We start from the raw sequence: 17,408 nt of genomic DNA, 5'->3' as shown, positions 1-17,408 counted from the left end.
AACCCACCTGCAAAAGAAAAACAAGAAGAAGAAAAGAGAAGGAAGCGAAAAAAAAAAAAGGGAAACTCTCGTCCCCCCCTCCCCCAAATACCCACCCACCCTACGCAAAAGAAAAACAAGAAGAAGAAGAGAGAAGGAAGAAAGGAAAAAAAAAAAAAACAAAAAAACAAAACCCAGTTCGTTCGGATCTGGGTTTTTTTTTTTTTTTTTTTTTGTTTTATTGGTTGCAGGTAATGGGTGCGAGGTTGGGTGCAAAGGGTGGGTGCGAAGGTGGAGAGGTTGGGTGCGGGGAGAAGAGGGGGTGGGGAATGGGGAAAACAAATTGATTTTTTTTTTCTCTGTCCTTTTTTTCTGGGTTGCAATTGCAAAAAGGGGGAAGAAGATGAAGATGGGGAGAAGAGAGAGAAGGGGGGAAGGGGACGACCATACCCACCTGGTACCAGATTCTCCATCGGTTAATGGTTATACCCATCTTCAATACAAAAAATATATTCTTCAATTGATGCATGGTAATTTAGTAATATTATTTTTGGCATTAAATATTTGATGTATAAAATGATTTAATAAATGGATATTGTGAACCATAAAAATTAAAGCTAAGCATTGATAATGTTGGCTGATCTTTGATATCTTCCATAAATACTATTGGTCTAGATTTTCATAGATTTTGATTCATATCAAAACTTTTTAACTTGTCCACAAAATGCAACTCGCATAGTGCAACTTTTGCATTATCAAGGTAATGGATTCAATGAATAATATATATATATATATATGTATATATTATATAATTATATATTCACTATTATATTATATATAATTCGGTTCGGATTCGAGGATGGATACGGATTGGGAACCCCTATAACCATATCCAAAACCATAACCGAATATTATTCACAGGTTTTCCCCATATCCAAAATATACCTGAATTTTACCCAAATCCAATCCATTTGGACAGTTATTCACGATTATCGGGTTTAACAGTTAGGATTGTCATCTATAAACACGAAAATTCTGCATCGAATGAGGTGAGAACACGTGTACAAAGTAGATTTGTATTGATTTAAATTTGTAGGTTACAATCTCTGTTTACAACTTTTCCTCTGATTCAGTCTTCAAATTTGATGTAGATGGTTGATTGTTGATCTAAGGGTCGCAATGACTTGATCTCGGACGAACGAGTTGAATGATTGCTTCAAGTTTTGAGCTTGAAAACAACGCGAGTATAATATAATCTTCTCCTCAAGTTGCGGCAAAGATAGTGTGGATGCAGGATTTCGTTGCTTCAAGGGTCTGGGCGACTTGATCTTGAAACGAACGTTGCTACAAGTTTATAAGCTTGCAACAAAGTCTTAAAGGAATCAACACAAGCGCTTGTTGATTCTTCTAGGAATTGCTTTGGCTTTGGTCGAGAGAAAGCTTCGGCTGGTTGAATGTTCTTCAAAGAGAGCTTTGGTAGCGTATTAGTCTTCAAAGGTTTTGGCGGAGGTTATTCTGTGTTGAGATTTTTTGACCCTTATGCTTGTGGTAGGACCTTGTATTTATAAGTTTCTCAAGGCTTGCCCTTCGGTGGATTTGGCTTTGATTTATGTCCTAATTCATCCATGGGAGAATTTAGGCATGTTTTGTATCCTAATTCCCTTGCTTGGCCGAATTTAAGAGCACTTGTTGCTTATTTTGTGAGCAATCTTCAATTCTTGCTTGTTTTATGAAGATGCTTTGGCTTTCTTTCTAGTTTTAGGATCAATTTGGATTCCCTAGCTGAATTTAAGGGGTATCCTCCCTTATTGCCGAATTTTGCGGAAGTTTTATACTTCCTTTGCTTGTCTTGTGCCATATGTCATTGATGACTTGTTCATTTGTGATGAGTCATATGCCACGTGGAGCTTTGCAATGCACCATTTGTATGCAATGAAATTTACATGTCTACACCATCCCTATCTCAAACTCATGTTGCAGTAAACCAAATAGCGAACATTGCCAGACATGCAAGACATGGCGAGTTGTGTAAGGGTCAATCTCAAACTCATGTTGCACAAACTGTATAATATTGTATGCCAAGACGAAGGAAGGACCAAACGTTCAAGTGGAAAGTAGAGTTCGGACAACCCTTTTACCCGTAAGAAGCAGACATGGCAGATGGTGTGGGGGCATTTGTGGAGTCTAAAATAATCAAGAAAATTCTGGATGCGACACATGGACTTTTGGGTTAAAAAGACAAAATTACCCTCGAGGCACACTGAGATTCCCACGCGCAAGCAACAGACAATAACGGCTCAATCAAGGTCAAAGGTGATCCCAAAATGGTATTTATTCAAAACTCTTTCATCACTCCTCATCCAATCCTACCCACAAGGTAACTCCCAATTATTCCTTTCAAATTGGGGTTAATTACCAAATGAATTGATTAATTACAAAATTGAATGCAATATATTATTTGACATAATATCTTGCAATTATATTGAAAAACCACCATAAGTAGCCGGTCCCTATTTCTCCAAATAAGACCGACCACATCCCTATTTATAGCCCCACATTTCTCCAAAAACCCAAGTTCATTCTCTCCCAAAAATTCTCCAAACACTTTTTCTCTCAAATTCTAACTTTGGCATCGAAGATTCCTTAGCCAAAACCCCCCACAACTGACTTTTGGATACCTTCTTTGAAATGAAGTTTCAGGTCGTTTCACCAATTATTTTAACTGTTTAAGTTTGAGTTTGAATTGTATTAATTGTTAACATGTGGATGCAATACAAACCATTAAAATAAGGAACAAACACAAATACAAAAAAAATATGAGCCGTTTCTCAAGGGGCTTATTGAGTTATGTGGGCCATGTGATATCATCATTTTTCCGCACATCATCTTTCAATCGATTATATGGGCCTATGGCATAAAGCTACGTCTTTTTATATTTTGTGTGTAATTAGCCTTTTAAGGACCGACACATGTGCTGTTGCGAAAACATAAAAAGGATTGGAGACCACATATTATCTTTCAATCGACTTATATGGGCCTATGGCATAAAGCTGCCTCTTTCGTTTTTTGTGTGTAATTCGCCTTATAAGGACCGACACCTAGTGCTCTTGGGAAACATAAAAAGGATTGGAGACCACATATTATCTTTCAATCGACTTATATGGGCCTATGGCATAATGCTGCCTCCCAGTGGATCAGAGAATTTGCGATTGGAGGGAGATTCTGCCACGCATGATGATAGCCTCTCAACGTTATCGTCTTTGTTGGGCATGGGGGCCTCCGAAGAGTTAGGACGAAAACGACGGGTTAAAACTGATACCTGCGGGCCTATGGCGTAAAGCTACTGTCTTTTTTTTCTTTTTTTTCTTTTTTTTCCGTGTGTAACGCTGTCCTCATGAAAAAAATTTCATTAGGACTAGAATACTGATGATATATCACGTATAAAGTATTTTTATATAAGTGGTTAAATTTTTTTTTTTAAAAATTATTAACTTTTTAGCACATATATCCCATTATTTATATAATAACACGTAGTATACCATCTCGTATTCCGATCACACAAAAAAATATATCCTCTCCTGCTCCATTATATCACTCATGCTCTCCTGGCATTGTTTATGAATGGCCCTTAGCGTGGCCAAATATTACAAGTGGCTTAGAGAATTCGCTATTGGAGATGACGGAGGGTAAGGAGATTTTTACACGCATGACGATAGCCTCAACGTCATCGTCTTTGTCAATCATGGAGAGCTAATGGGATGAGGCAACAATGGGACAAAAAAGTAATAATAATACTTGGCTACTCAAAAACGAGTTGGAACTCCTACTCAAAATTGTTCGTTGTTAATTTATAGAACTTCATGTTTATAATCATAACCATTCATATTATAAATCATCCTATAAAAATCACCTTTGCAAAAAATCAATAAAAATTAAGGTCGTTTGGTCATCAAACTGTTTAAAAACAAATGAACGGTATTGGTAAAAGCATTACGAACCGTCTATTTATTTGCTATAATAGATTGATTAAACAACTTTAGTTTTAACTAGCAATAGTGCCCGCGCGTTGCTGCGGGTCTTAAAACTACTGGATGTAAAAGAAGAAAACAGGTAGTACAAACTTGTAATGGATAGTCTGTAATTAACAGGTTTTTAGTATGTTCATGCTATTTAAACACAGAAAATATAATAAGAAAAAGAAGCAGAGTGTTGACAAAAAGTGATACACTAAAATTTCAACAGTCGACTATTACAAATATACAAATTAACAAAATGCAAATCAAAACTGACCAATTCAATTAGATAATACTGCAGATTTCATAGGTATTTGTTAAGGTGTAAGCTTAAGGCATTAAATTTATGCAAACACGTTAAGTATGTGTAATCTATCATAAATCAAATGTAAACAAAATATGAAAAAATAAATAGGTAAATACGCTGTAAAATCAGTTCACAAAAAAGGGAATTAACATGCCATGACAACTTTTCAAACCGCTATTTTATTTCTTAGGTCTCACCTTCAACCTTCAAGTGTTCTAAAATCGTGGGAGGTGTTGCATACGTCCTTTACTTTGAAAAATTGACACGTGCAAAACAAACCGCCAAATGAAACCTGTAAACATAAATTTTAGAAGCATCAGAACCATAATAACTTGTTGTTTCATACACCTTAATTCCCTTAAGGAAGTAAACTTTGAAAAAAATGGAGCAACTCGAAAACAGCAACTAATATTTCTAACAAAAAACCTCCTTGCTTACCAGCATAGAATATACTACAAATATTGCCCGCGCGTTGCTGCGGGATTCGAAACCATATGAAATAAATATGTTTCAAAGTTATAAGAAATTGTTAAAGAAGGTTAACGTTATTTACACTGAAAGATGTTTGAGCTTTTTGAAAGAATTTTTACATGAAGAACAGAAATTGGGTGAATGAAGCTCTTGGAATTCTTTAAACCACTCCATAAATAGCATGACGTGTGAGTGATTGATAGTGTAACAAAAATTAGTAAAAGAGTGTAATAGTATTATATGTATTATATATGAAACTATATTATTGGAACCACTTAATGGAAAGTTGTAGTGCTATGGTATACTCAGTTATAGTTTCAAACCCAATAAAAGAATGCAAGCCAGAATATATACATATAAAAGTAAAAACTATTAAGTTTGAAAGATACGAACGATTGAGATTGTAGAAAACGTGGAGAGCAATTGAGAAAAGGGAGCACTAAATTAACTGTTTTTCCTTTCCTTCCCTTCCCTCGCTACATAAACAGTAGAGTAGCTCTATTTTTTCAGTTTTTATTCACGCCATTCTTCATGCCAAGCCAAAATCAACAACTAAATTATAACATGCATGTTAATAATACCATGAAAAATTCCACTTCATTATACATGCATATTATTTTCTTAGTTCATATATGAATTAGATATTATCTCTTCCAAAACCACCAACCAAAATCACTTCTCAAAGAGATTATAAATAGAAGAGAGTGGAAGCTTACCCAAAGCCAATTTCGCATAGTGTTGTGCTACTCTCTCCATTTTCTTATTTTTGACCCAACAATCTCTGCATTTAAATGCATAATGGTTTTTTTTTTATAAAAAAATTTCAGTAAGCCCATGTCAATTCCAGAAAATTTTGAGTTTAAAACCAAAATTAGGCATAATCAAAGATGGACCATTTCATCATCATATGCGAAAGGCAACAAAAACAAATTAAACGCAGAAACTCAACACCATAAACAATTTAGAGGTTAAGCATCTAAAAGGCACAATCTTAAAGATCATAGAAAATAAGAACTTACTGAGATTATCAGGCAGTTTCTGGTTTTTGAATTTGGGATTAAATGATTCAAATAAGCACTTGAAAGAGTGATTGATAACAAAAATCTGAAGTCAACACAACATGCAATCATCTACAGAGCTCAAATACACATTCACTAAACATAGTCCACCATCAATCCACACACATATTTGGTTAAAGTAAAAAAGCGAGTTTAACCTGTTTTGCCACCAAAACATCTTGAGGATCATCCGTGAGGAGCAGAAAGCAAAGTTTGTACAAAAAGAAGTGTTGTTTTCAATGTTAGGGTGCCTTCAACATATGAGATACATACACCAAAAAAACATTATTAGTGATCCCTATGCATATTGTTTCTCTGAGTATTCCAATTCAGCAGTCCTAGAATCTTACACAGTAGCACTTGGCTGTTTCTCTTACTCTATGAACTGTTTTTTCTTTAAAGCACATTCTGCTGTCAAATAGATTATTCACAAAAATTATGAAATACAATTGTACATTAAGTGCTAATAATTTTCATAAATTGGCTAGTTACATTTCCTCACAACTTGAGTGATGTCTAAAATAAATGATGGAGGAGGTTATAGTTTATAAGTTTCACATTTACATTTAACCACAATTTAAGTGGTATATTTTAACTCCAAATGATGCATAGGTTATCAAGCAGTTACATCACTATTTTAAAAATTCACATCCAATAAGAGTATGAATACACCTAATTGGTAATATCTTGAGAGAGAGATACCTGACTATGGGTCGACTTGCAATGAATGGCGATGGGTCAACTTGCAATGAACTAAAGAACTCGACTTTTTCTTATGATTACATCACTACCTTCAAGAAATACATTAATCAGTAAAATCAGAAGCGACAACACAAAAGAAAATCCCAAGTAAAGTTCTCATTAGCAGTGAAATTATTAGTATTGCACAAAAAGATTTAGAGATAAGGAGATAATGATTTAAACAATATTATCTCAATCATCATTATCATAAAGAGAATATGTTACTTGTCCAAAAATACCAATCAAGACCACGGATCAAAACTAACTGTCAAAACCTTCTATAATAGTAAATTATTGTTCTTTCTTAAGATTCCAAATACTTGGATACACAATCCTTTTATAGTTTATATGGATACTTGACACTCATCAATCTTTATATACTCCCCTCGTGGCCATGGGACTTTTTTGTGAGAGCATTAGATAGAAGAGCATGCTTTGAGTATTCAAAAATTTTCAATTTCTCAGTTTTCTCTAAACCTCATCATATGCCGATAATAGTTAAAGATGAATAAACAAAATTAAAAAAAAAAAAAAAGGGGTTAAAACCAAAGGAGAACTAAAATAGAGAAACGAAGAAAGAAAACCATAAATGGAACCCAAACGAAAAGAGAGTGAAAGAGTTAAACCCAAAAGCTTAACCCAATCTCATTTGCATACCATTTGACCATATTAAGAAAAATATGAAATTTGCACCCCCATTTGACCATATTAAGGATAAAGGGTACTCACATCGTTGTAGTAGTACTCTTCGTTGTTATGCTTTTCCTCAAAACTGCCATAAAAAACCCAGAAAGCATAAAAATTTAGAAGCAGAAAAGAAAAGGTTCGAAATTGCGATTGGAAATGCAGAATGTACAGATGGAAACCAAATTGAATTATTATGCCCTCTCTCCTCCTTCCTCCATATACTGGTAGTTACAGTCAATCTATTTAATTTATTGCCAACTTCATCAAAACAACCAAGAAGTATAAAACAGCAAGGTTAATTCTCACTTTCTTTAATCAAAATGAATTCTACTTCTTCCCATCTATTTGCACATCCCTTCAACACTCTCAATTAATATTAAGACAGAAAACAAATTGTTGCAAGAAAGAAGCGAGAGGAAACATCGAGAAGGGAAGCCGAACAGTGAACAACCTGTGTAATTTTGTGAAGATTGGCAAAGAGATCCTATAGAGATGGGAGCAAATGATACTGAAATAGGAATCCCAACCCAAATATCATCCCAGAAACAAAACCTCCCCATTTACAACTGTGAAAAGAAGATTACAACAGAACATGGAAAGGACCTGCGCTTGTCTTTCCATGGGCATCCCCACGACCCTCTAATAAACTCAAATAAGTCATATCATGCAACATGTATTTACTCCACAGTCCATACAACAAAATTCCACACAAAATTAGTTCCCAAGAGTAGCGAAGAAATTATCAATGTTATTTAGTCATACATTTTCATACATACTTGAGCAATATTACCCTCACCAATCATTTCCAAGTCAATCCATACCAATGGCATTTTGTACTCTTCTGGAGGTATCTTTGTAATTTGCTTACTCTGCTTCTCATTTACCAGCGACATGTTATCAGAGCCATTGACTTTTTTCTTGTTATTGCCTACCTCAAAAGATGCATAATCAGAACAAAGATACTCATATTTTTCAATCCGCATAGAGGGATTATCAACAAATATTCACCTAAGTAAATCATTTATTATGGTTATTACTTATTATATATGCCCAATGCCTAGTCTATCATGAATGTGGGTTACATTTCAAGAAAAAATAGGCTAAGAAATAAGTTTTTTTTGTTGTTTATAAATAAAAATTTATACCTCAGCTTCATCAAAATTGCAGGATCCATTCAAAAAGTACGAACTTTTTTAGAGAAATGTTAAGAAAAATAACCTAAAATGGTAGTTCATAGATTCAGTTTTGTTGTAAATGTTAGTATACAGCATCCAAATATACTGGAAAGATAAAAGTAAATAGTAATCAGCGAAATTTTCCTAGTAGAACTTAGCCCTGGAAATAGTGGAAACCAGCTCAATTTACAGGAATCAAACAGAGGATAAGAGAAAATTGGTCCGAGAAAATACCATGGTTGCGGATGAGCTGACGACAACAAAAGGGAGAGACAGCGGCGAAGGGCTGGAGTCTCTGGAACTCTCATCGTCTGCTGTGTGGAGTAAAGCCTAAAACACTAATGTGCGATTTGTAGTAGGTCTTTGGGTAGAACCAAAAAATCAGCCCTACACCCATCCCTCCCTCACTCTTTGCCTGTCTCCAATCGCTCAATCCTACCCCTTTTAGGACAACCATACTTCTCCCTCTCTCTCTGTCTCTGTCATTTCAAAGTCACATTCTTTATCAAATTCAACAACTGGATTTTAACAAAAAAGAAAAGAAAAAAAAACTGGATAATTCACACAGATTCAAAAAAAACCTACTCACATCGAGAGTCGAGACAGAGATATTTCGGAAGCAGCGCAAAGCAGTCATATGGAAGATCAAAGATGTTCTGCATAGGAAATAATAAAATTGAAAAAAAAAATCAAAATTTTAAATTACAACTAAATATTTTCATTTCTTAATTGAAATCCAGAAAAAAATATGCAAAATTTAAGCAATGCAGAGAAAACACAGATCCCATACCAAATTTGTACTCGAAGCCTTTTTACAAATCACCCAACCATGAATCAGAGAAGTAGAGGATTGAGTATGGGGGAGGAGAGACTGCAAGAGAGAGAAAGAGAAGAGAGAGAGAGAGAGAGAGAGAGAGAGAAAGTGTGTGTGTTTGAGCGCAGTGGTGTTGTTGCAGACGGCACAAAGGGATAAACCCAAACCTCAAAGCCAAAAAAAAAACCCAGAAATCCCCAACAACCTAGACCATAGATTTGAACAATCAAGAAGCTGCTGAATCAAAAAAAAAAAAACCTTCAGGGGTTTCTCAGGCAAGAAAAACCGCCGTCGGCAGAGATTTGCGAGCCGATTGAAGCAGAGATTTGTGACAGAGAAGTGGAAACGGAAGGAAAAGTCGAGAAACTTCTAGCCGCTCTAGGGTTTTCAATGAAAGAAATTCGCAAAAGAGTGGGGCAGTTTTCCAGGAAGAAAACAGCCGTGGATAATCGGCGAGAGAAAGATGCGAACGTTTGACGTTTGATAAGAAGAAGCGGAGGAACAGCGTCAGTGAACTCGAGGCTTTCTAAGAAAGAAAAGTCGAGAGAAGCAGAAAAGAAAGAAGAAGAGTACGACCCGTCAACTCCTTTTCCACGATGACCAACACGTGGATATCGGGGCAAAATGTAAATTCAATGTTCAAAACAGAGAAAAAAGCTTGAGAATTAGCAGCAGCCAAGGGCATTTTTGACACTTTACTGTCCGTGAACAGTACACCCGAGTTTGGGTTTTAGTATAGAAATAATTTATTTTTTTGCAGATATGATATTTAGTATGAACAGTTCGAATCATCAGTACAAAACTCTGTGATTAAAATACTACTCATATTTAAGTAGTCAATTATTGTTCTTTTTAAAAAACCTTTTTCACTTTTACGCTGGAGTTTATTGTTCTAACATTACGTTTTATTTTTTATTTTTTTTGTTTTTGTTTTTTGTTTTTTGTTTTTTTTGTTTTTAGGTTTAAGGGGCTTGAGACACCAAAGTAATCTTCTGGCATTCTATTGCAAAGATATATTTTTCCTCCGAGTTCTGCTTCAACATCCAACAGTATGTTTCCACCGATAAATTCTTACAAATTTGAGCCAAACTACTGGAAGTGTACAAGGTAAAAACATAAACCTGCAAGATTTGTGAGACTAGTAGAGAAGAAACGAGAGGGCTAAGAAGGAAAGAGAGAAGAAAAGAGGGACTGGCTCTAAAGGGGGAAAGACAAAATGTGAGACTGGTTTGGTGGCCAGACGGCATAAAGAAAAGGAAGAGGAAGAGACATATGGTCACTTGGGTTTAGTTAGGCTATGGGCCTTTGGACCTTCAATTTGGTCGGCCTTGCGAGATATTACTATTAGATGGGCTATGTTCATTGAATATTTAAAAACATAAAAATTGAATTATCATTTCCTCTTCTTAATGTAGATAATATTATTTGTTTAAAAAAAAACATAAAAATTAAATTAATATTAGCCGGTTCAGTTCGACCGTGCTAGTTTTTTCAAGTTGAGAACCTGAATTGAAACCAGTCTGAACTGGCTCAATTCAATTCTTGTCAAAAGTTGATTTTTTTGGTCAACAAACACAAATTATCTTTTTTCGATTTTTTTTCTGTCCTAAAAACTAAAAGGTGTCAAACGATCTAACACCTAAAAGTATCATATGGGCCTAAGCCGTTCTTGGGCCGTGCCACTAAACAAGCGGCTCAACAAACTTTAATTATTTTATATTATTAGAAAAAATTATTTGAATCTAGTTTAAAGCCTAATATCACAATTATTTAGTCTTATTAGCTCCAAACTATATGTTTTACTTGAAAAATAATGAATAAATATATTAATATTTAAGGGAATTATTATTAGCACTACAAAAATCTCATTTGGCACTTCAAAGTTTCTATAATTAAAAAGAAAAGTACACTTATGAGGAGTGTAGAATGAGATTTTTAGAATGCTAATACCAGTTCCCATATTTAATTATGTATTAGTTTAAATGGGATGGTCATCATAATGATCCCACGTCATGGGCTGTGCTTGGCCATGATGAATTGCGGCAAGGCTGGCCTATTGGACTTAAACCTTAGGACCAACCTAGTCACTCATTGCTAATCGTGTCGTGCAATGCCTTATTTAAATGAGCTTGAGTCATGACTCATGCCTATTTTAATAAGGCACGGCCATTGACATCGTTCATTGTTGCAGTTTCCCTTTCCGTTCTTACTATCTCACAAACATACTATTTCATTCACCGTCGGTAATTTTCTGTTTTACAATGGGAAAGGGGGGGTTCCAGTTGTGTGTGGAGGATTTCTATTGGGATCCTATGAGTTTAATTAGTCATTTATGATTTATGAGTATTAAAGTTTCCTCCTGTATAACGAGTCTGTATTATCTTCCTGGTTTCTCAACTTATATGTGATTATATGGGACAAAAATGGATCTTGTAAAGAAGTCGTTGATGTCCTCAGAAAATGGATGCTTTGGTGGTAATTACTTATGTTCTAACTTCTAATCATATTGGTCCTTTAACCAGCAACTGCCAATAGTTATGCTGTAATATGACTTCGAAGCCACTAGTACTACAGTCTAGTGATATTCTTATTTACTAATAAATGAGAGATCTTAAGTTCCATTCTCGCCAAATGCAAATTTGAACCACATTATTGCTAACCCATTGTAAGGCTAAGCTCACCCCTCCCCTTTAGCGTAGATAATATTATTTGTTAAAACAAAAAACATGACTTTGAAATAGAAATACGATGGTGTTAACTACACACCTCTTTTTATCTTTTACACTCTCAATTTTAGACTATCGGATCAAATGAATTGACGACGATTGAGGGATAAAAATTTATGGAAGGTAACATCCATTAGATTATGTCTATAACTAGATATATAACGTAGTTATTGTTTTACACTAGAAATTGATACCCCGCGCATTGCTGCGGGATTAGAAATTGTAAGAAAAACTATGTCATAGACGATTAATATTACTTACATTAAAAATGTTTGAAGATACAGTCCACACACAATCGTAGAACTTGTCTCTGCATAGAAAAAAATAAGTCATTCACGGAAGCACCTAAAGTTTCCCACCATTACTCTTGATTGTCAAGAAAGCAACCTAGGCAAGGAAAAAATATGAAATATTAAAATACATGCAATTAATTTATACATCAACAGGTTTATATTATAAAAAAAATAAGGATAAAGTATGGTTACCTAGTGTTTTTTATTGGTGGAAAAGAATCTGGTTTTATACCAGTTAGAGAGGACTTTTTTTTAGTGATTTGATAGTCACTTATTTAGATCAATGCAATCTAATATTGTAAATGTAAATATTGAGATTTTATGCTATAACTAAACAATTATCTCTCAAAACTATCTCCAAAATAAGAAAACATGCCCAACAACTGTAGTGATTTGAAGACAAATTGCATGATGTGATTCCTGAAATTGGTTCTACAATATTTCTTCATCTTTAGTGAAGCCAATTTTCTAAGAAAAATGCAAGGGATCTTTTATAAACATTATAAAACGCTTCAAAAGGCAAAGAAATGAGATTAATTTATGGAAAAGAGACCAAGCTTTTAACTTGAGGACAGTGGTGACATTATCCATGTCAATAGGTCTTTTCCAGCTTTGCCCCAATCATGCATATCAAAGAAAGAAAAAAAGGGAGAAAATCATCCAAATATATAAGACTTTCAGTTTACATGCATACCAAATTAGGGTTCCAACATCACAACAATTCTGGAAATTCAGGTTCCAACATCCCATAAATAATTAAACGAAAAAAAAAAATTAAGAGAGAGAGAGGGAGGAATAATGCATACCGAGGAAGAGAAAAAGCTGGAACGGATCAAGGTGTTTGGGTATTGAAGTGAATTGGTATCTGGGTCTGTTTTATTTTTTTCTTGAAGTTTTAGTAATTTGTATGCACCATCCATTTGTATTTATAGTAATTACCTGCACAAATCTCAATCATCTTACAATCTATCACTATACACATAGAGTTCATACAAAATGGCACACTGTGACCTCTCTTTGGTCAGCAACAGTTATCCAAAGTGAACTCAACTATTACTATTGTTAATTATCAATCCGTTAGGCAAATTCAAGAATTTTCATACACAAATTTCAGAAATAGATTAAACAAACAAATTAAGAGAGAGGGAGAATGCATACCAAGGAAGAGAAAAAGCTGGAACCGACTCTGCCATGGTATACAGGCATCTCAATTTCCAATACCAATTGCCTTTCTCAAATCTAAACATCTCCCTCTAGTCCTCCCTCCCATCCCCAAGTCCTCTCACCAACACATCACATAGTAAAATGAAATCAAGTTATTCATGATTACTCAAATCCCAAGTTGGGTGAGTGGCTATAAATTCTCGAGGCATCTAGTGACCAAGAGAATAACACTCGCTCTTACCTTCAAAAATAGCCATGTTAGGTTATTGTAAAAATTATGATCCACTTTTATCATATTTATTAAACTCTAAGTAAAAGATTATGAAACATTGTGTTATTTACATGCACCAACATGCAGGAAAAACATATGGTTTCACATTCCAAGAGAAAAATAAGTTGAGGAAAAACCTCAACACTTAACCTTATTATAATGGTGGCTGCTCAGTATAGCATCTGATCGTCTCAAGGACCTCTTGGAAACCGCCGTGGAAACATGTGGTTGGGAATCTGGATGACAGCCTAGAACAACATTGTATCTCAAAGCCTGATATTCATAAAAACCTGTGTCAGCTTTGAAATATCTAACTATTTTCTGAATCACCAATTACCATTCTTTAAAATCAGTTTCCTGGAAACAAAGATCATTCAAATGTCACTATTATTAAACCTATTAGCAAGAACAAAGATTCTTAAACTTCCTATTTCCATATATGAATTTAAGGAGGAGAGAAAAACAGAGTTATGCAAGTATAGAGGTGCAGTTGATTTTAAGTTGTCAATGGGAGAAAATACCTCGAATTGGAGATAAACTTTTTGGTCACAGAATGTCCTTTCATCACAGAAAATTACAGCAAAACTTTTAAAACTAAACAAAATTGTGTGACATAATTAGGAAAGCAGAATTTTTCTAGACTATGCAGAGAAATAAAATTTAAATTGAAAAAAAAAAAAAAAAAAAAAAAGCTGAGTTCAAATAGAACTATATAGGTACACTGAGCAATTATTTCAGTACAGTAAGCAATTAGAAACAACACACAGTTATAGACAATGGGCGATGTAATGGTTAAAAACTATGTAAACCATGTAGATATATAAAAATTGAGCACTTACTTAAGTTGAAGGTTAAGAGAACGCTTTTAGTAGCAGGAAAAGGATCGTTAGATTGAGTTTGCTGCAATGATTATCTTCTCTGTAGAAAGCAGTATCAGATGAAAATTGAAAAAATGTAAGGTCATGTTATATTTGCTAAGAATAGAAGTAGTATTAGTGAAATGGATGTCAAAATTTAATGACCTACAATACATTTTACTGAATTAACAAAACTCGGAATACTCGTATCGTTAACGAAACATTATCTTTCCAGTAATACCGAATTATCAAAAAAATTAGAGCCAAACAGATTGTTTATTATTAACCCGCTATATATATATATATGTATGTATGTATGTATGTATGTATTACTTTGCAACCACCAGATAACATTATTTGACAATTAAAGATAACTGAAAATTTGATATTACCCCTTGAAACTATATTCTCCTCTACTAAAACCCATCCCCTTTTGTTTACTTGAATAAAGCCCATTAACTAGCCTCCAACTAAACAAATTCTTTAATTAAGTTTGACTTTTCAGATTGTGTATTTTCTGAATGCCTAAACTACCCCTATTAATACTTGGATGGGGTTTTTGGATCAGTTACTTGTTATATCCATTTAATTAATTTTATATATTTTACAAAATAATTCATGCCATTCATTGTATATTCAATGTATAACTTTCAAATTGTTATAACGTGCCAATTGAAAAATAATAATACTAATTTCATAATTTTGTGCATTAAATATATAAGTTAATTTACCTACCAACACAACAATAAACGTAAAACAACTTCGGCTAATACTCCAATCCCTAATACACAAAACAAAAGCTATATGTTCCACACAATTTTTACCTACAAAATAGTCTAATTTACCTATTCCATCAAACCAAAATTTAAAGGGTCTAATTTACCTACATGATTTATGTGCATTAGATTAAAAGTTTATTTAATTGCCTACAAGCACAAACCCACAACATTCGAACATTATCTAATATCACTATTTTTTTTTTTTTTTGGAATAGGTAAATTAATTTAAATGTAGGTAAATTAGTATAATATTTACCTACCAACGCAACAATAAACGTAAAACAACTTCGGCTAATACTCCAATCCCTAATACACAAAACAAAAGCTATATGTTCCACACAATTTTTACCTACAAAATAGTGTAGGTAAATTAGGATGAGTAAATTTTGACACAAGAAAGGCAAAATTTCCATATGGATTTAATTGGTCATCATAATTAGGATGAGTAAATTAGGATTTTGTGGCATAAGGTGTAAATGTATTGTAATAGTTGGTCATATATTTGTCTACATGGTAGGTTATTTGAAATTTGGGTTTTATTTGAATGTTTAAATTTAGGTGGATTTTTATTTGGAAAATGGGAGTTTTAAGGGCCTATATCTAAAGAACCCTAAAGATAATGAAATGCCTCATCTTTGAGAAAAATTGTTCTTGATCCTTAATACAAAAAAGTACTAATTTTCAGAAAGGTAACTGAATCACATACCTTAATTCAGTAGTTACATGATCGATTAACTTAAATAAATATATGGTTGAATTCATAATTAAGCTTTAATTAGTCACTCAAGCCTTTAAACCTCTGTAAAAGCTTCAAGCAATCTTAAATACTTTCCTTTTCAAACCTTTTTCGTCTCTGTACATTGATCTAAACAAAACTTTAATTAAGCATTCAAGCTTTTAAACCTCTGTAAAACCCTTAAGTAACGTTAAATACTTGCTTTTGAAAGCTTTTTGGTTTCTGGACATTGATTTAAACCAATAACCAAAAAAACTCTCAAGACAACCAAATTATCAGGGTTTCTTTCAAACAAATACAATTTTGCAGCAAAACAGTAAATCAATGTTACAGGCTTACAGCCAGCATAAACACAACAGAGAAAAAAAATTGCCACAGTTTTTTTCAAACAAATAAAATTGGGATGTAAAAAATTACAGAGAGAGAAAACTAATTTTCAGGGTTTCTTTCAAACATATACAAACTGAGAATTGGCTGTTTTGAAACATACCCATGTTCAATATAATTTCTTTGTCAATAATCTGAGCAGCATGCGATTAGTCATCAATTTCACAAAAAAATTGTCCCAACCTGCAGATCCGCAGCAAAAACAAAAACAAAGACCTTAAATTTCTTGGCCTAGAGATAGAAAAATTAGGATAAAACATTGAAACCGAAAACAAAACTGAAGTAAAAACCCATATGCAGCCGAATTAAAAACACACACATGCAGCTGAATTAAACACCCACATGCAGGATCCGTTGGTACTAACAAAACCCTCAAAATCGCAAAAAATAAATTTGAACAGAAAGCCCATCTGCATATCCAAAATCACAGAAAAGAAATTGAAACACCTAAATTGAGAAAGCCGTAAAACTCACCAGGAAACGCTAGCTTTTCTGGGTAAAAAAATTCTCCGAATCCAACTGAAGAATCGAAGAAATTTCTACAGGTTGGGTGGTTTTTCAGAAAGAAAGTGCGGTTGGTAATATGTCAGACGAAGATCGTAAGGTCGGAGAGGGAGAGAAGGCAGCTTTGGAGAGCAAAAGGAATCGAGGTCGGACGCAGGGAATTGTTAGAGAAGTGAAACGGAGGGAAAAGTCGAGAAGCAGTCGATGCAGAGCGATGAGCGACGCGCGGACAAACGGCAAATAGAAATCCTGACCAACACGTGTACATAAGGGCAAAACCGGGATTAGAGTAAACATGTGAGGGCAAATTCGGTAGAACACTGTTCTTATGAACAGTGTTTCAGTTCATTTTCTCTTTTAGTATGTATACAATTTGAAACTAGAGAAATAGAACACCTTGATCCAAAAGATCGAAATTACAAATGTTTTGACAAGTAGATAACAGC

The 17,408-nt window shown here is 34.0% G+C and overlaps 2 long non-coding RNA genes across 18 annotated transcripts; both read right to left on the bottom strand.

The window, feature by feature from the left end:
• Nucleotides 1–4,181: 4,181 nt before the first annotated feature.
• LOC103936606 lies at nucleotides 4,182–17,200 on the bottom strand. 16 transcript variants are annotated; one of them, XR_007258192.1, is made up of 9 exons: nucleotides 16,933–17,200; nucleotides 16,562–16,641; nucleotides 14,539–14,617; nucleotides 13,850–13,972; nucleotides 6,531–6,619; nucleotides 6,179–6,239; nucleotides 5,987–6,079; nucleotides 5,487–5,874; nucleotides 4,182–4,591 (listed from the first exon to the last, which is right to left on the bottom strand). It is a non-coding gene; the product is annotated as an uncharacterized LOC103936606 (long non-coding RNA). The 16 variants fall into 16 exon arrangements; XR_007258184.1 differs by having other exon boundaries at nucleotides 5,487–5,551; nucleotides 5,790–5,874; nucleotides 5,987–6,239; nucleotides 16,933–17,196; XR_007258188.1 differs by having other exon boundaries at nucleotides 5,487–6,079.
• Nucleotides 7,869–9,790, bottom strand: LOC125476925. 2 transcript variants are annotated; one of them, XR_007258195.1, is made up of 4 exons: nucleotides 9,222–9,790; nucleotides 9,021–9,087; nucleotides 8,666–8,910; nucleotides 7,869–8,125 (listed from the first exon to the last, which is right to left on the bottom strand). It is a non-coding gene; the product is annotated as an uncharacterized LOC125476925 (long non-coding RNA). The 2 variants fall into 2 exon arrangements; XR_007258194.1 differs by having other exon boundaries at nucleotides 8,059–8,184; nucleotides 9,222–9,789.
• Nucleotides 17,201–17,408: the final 208 nt, after the last annotated feature.

The sequence above is a fragment of a genome, unplaced genomic scaffold, assembly GCF_019419815.1.
Source record: "Pyrus x bretschneideri cultivar Hongxiangsu unplaced genomic scaffold, Pyrus_bretschneideri_v1 Contig2, whole genome shotgun sequence".
In the NCBI taxonomy this organism is placed as follows: Eukaryota; Viridiplantae; Streptophyta; class Magnoliopsida; order Rosales; family Rosaceae; genus Pyrus; species Pyrus x bretschneideri.
Note: the sequence above shows the minus strand (reverse complement) of the source record. Positions and strands in the feature narration are given on the sequence as shown.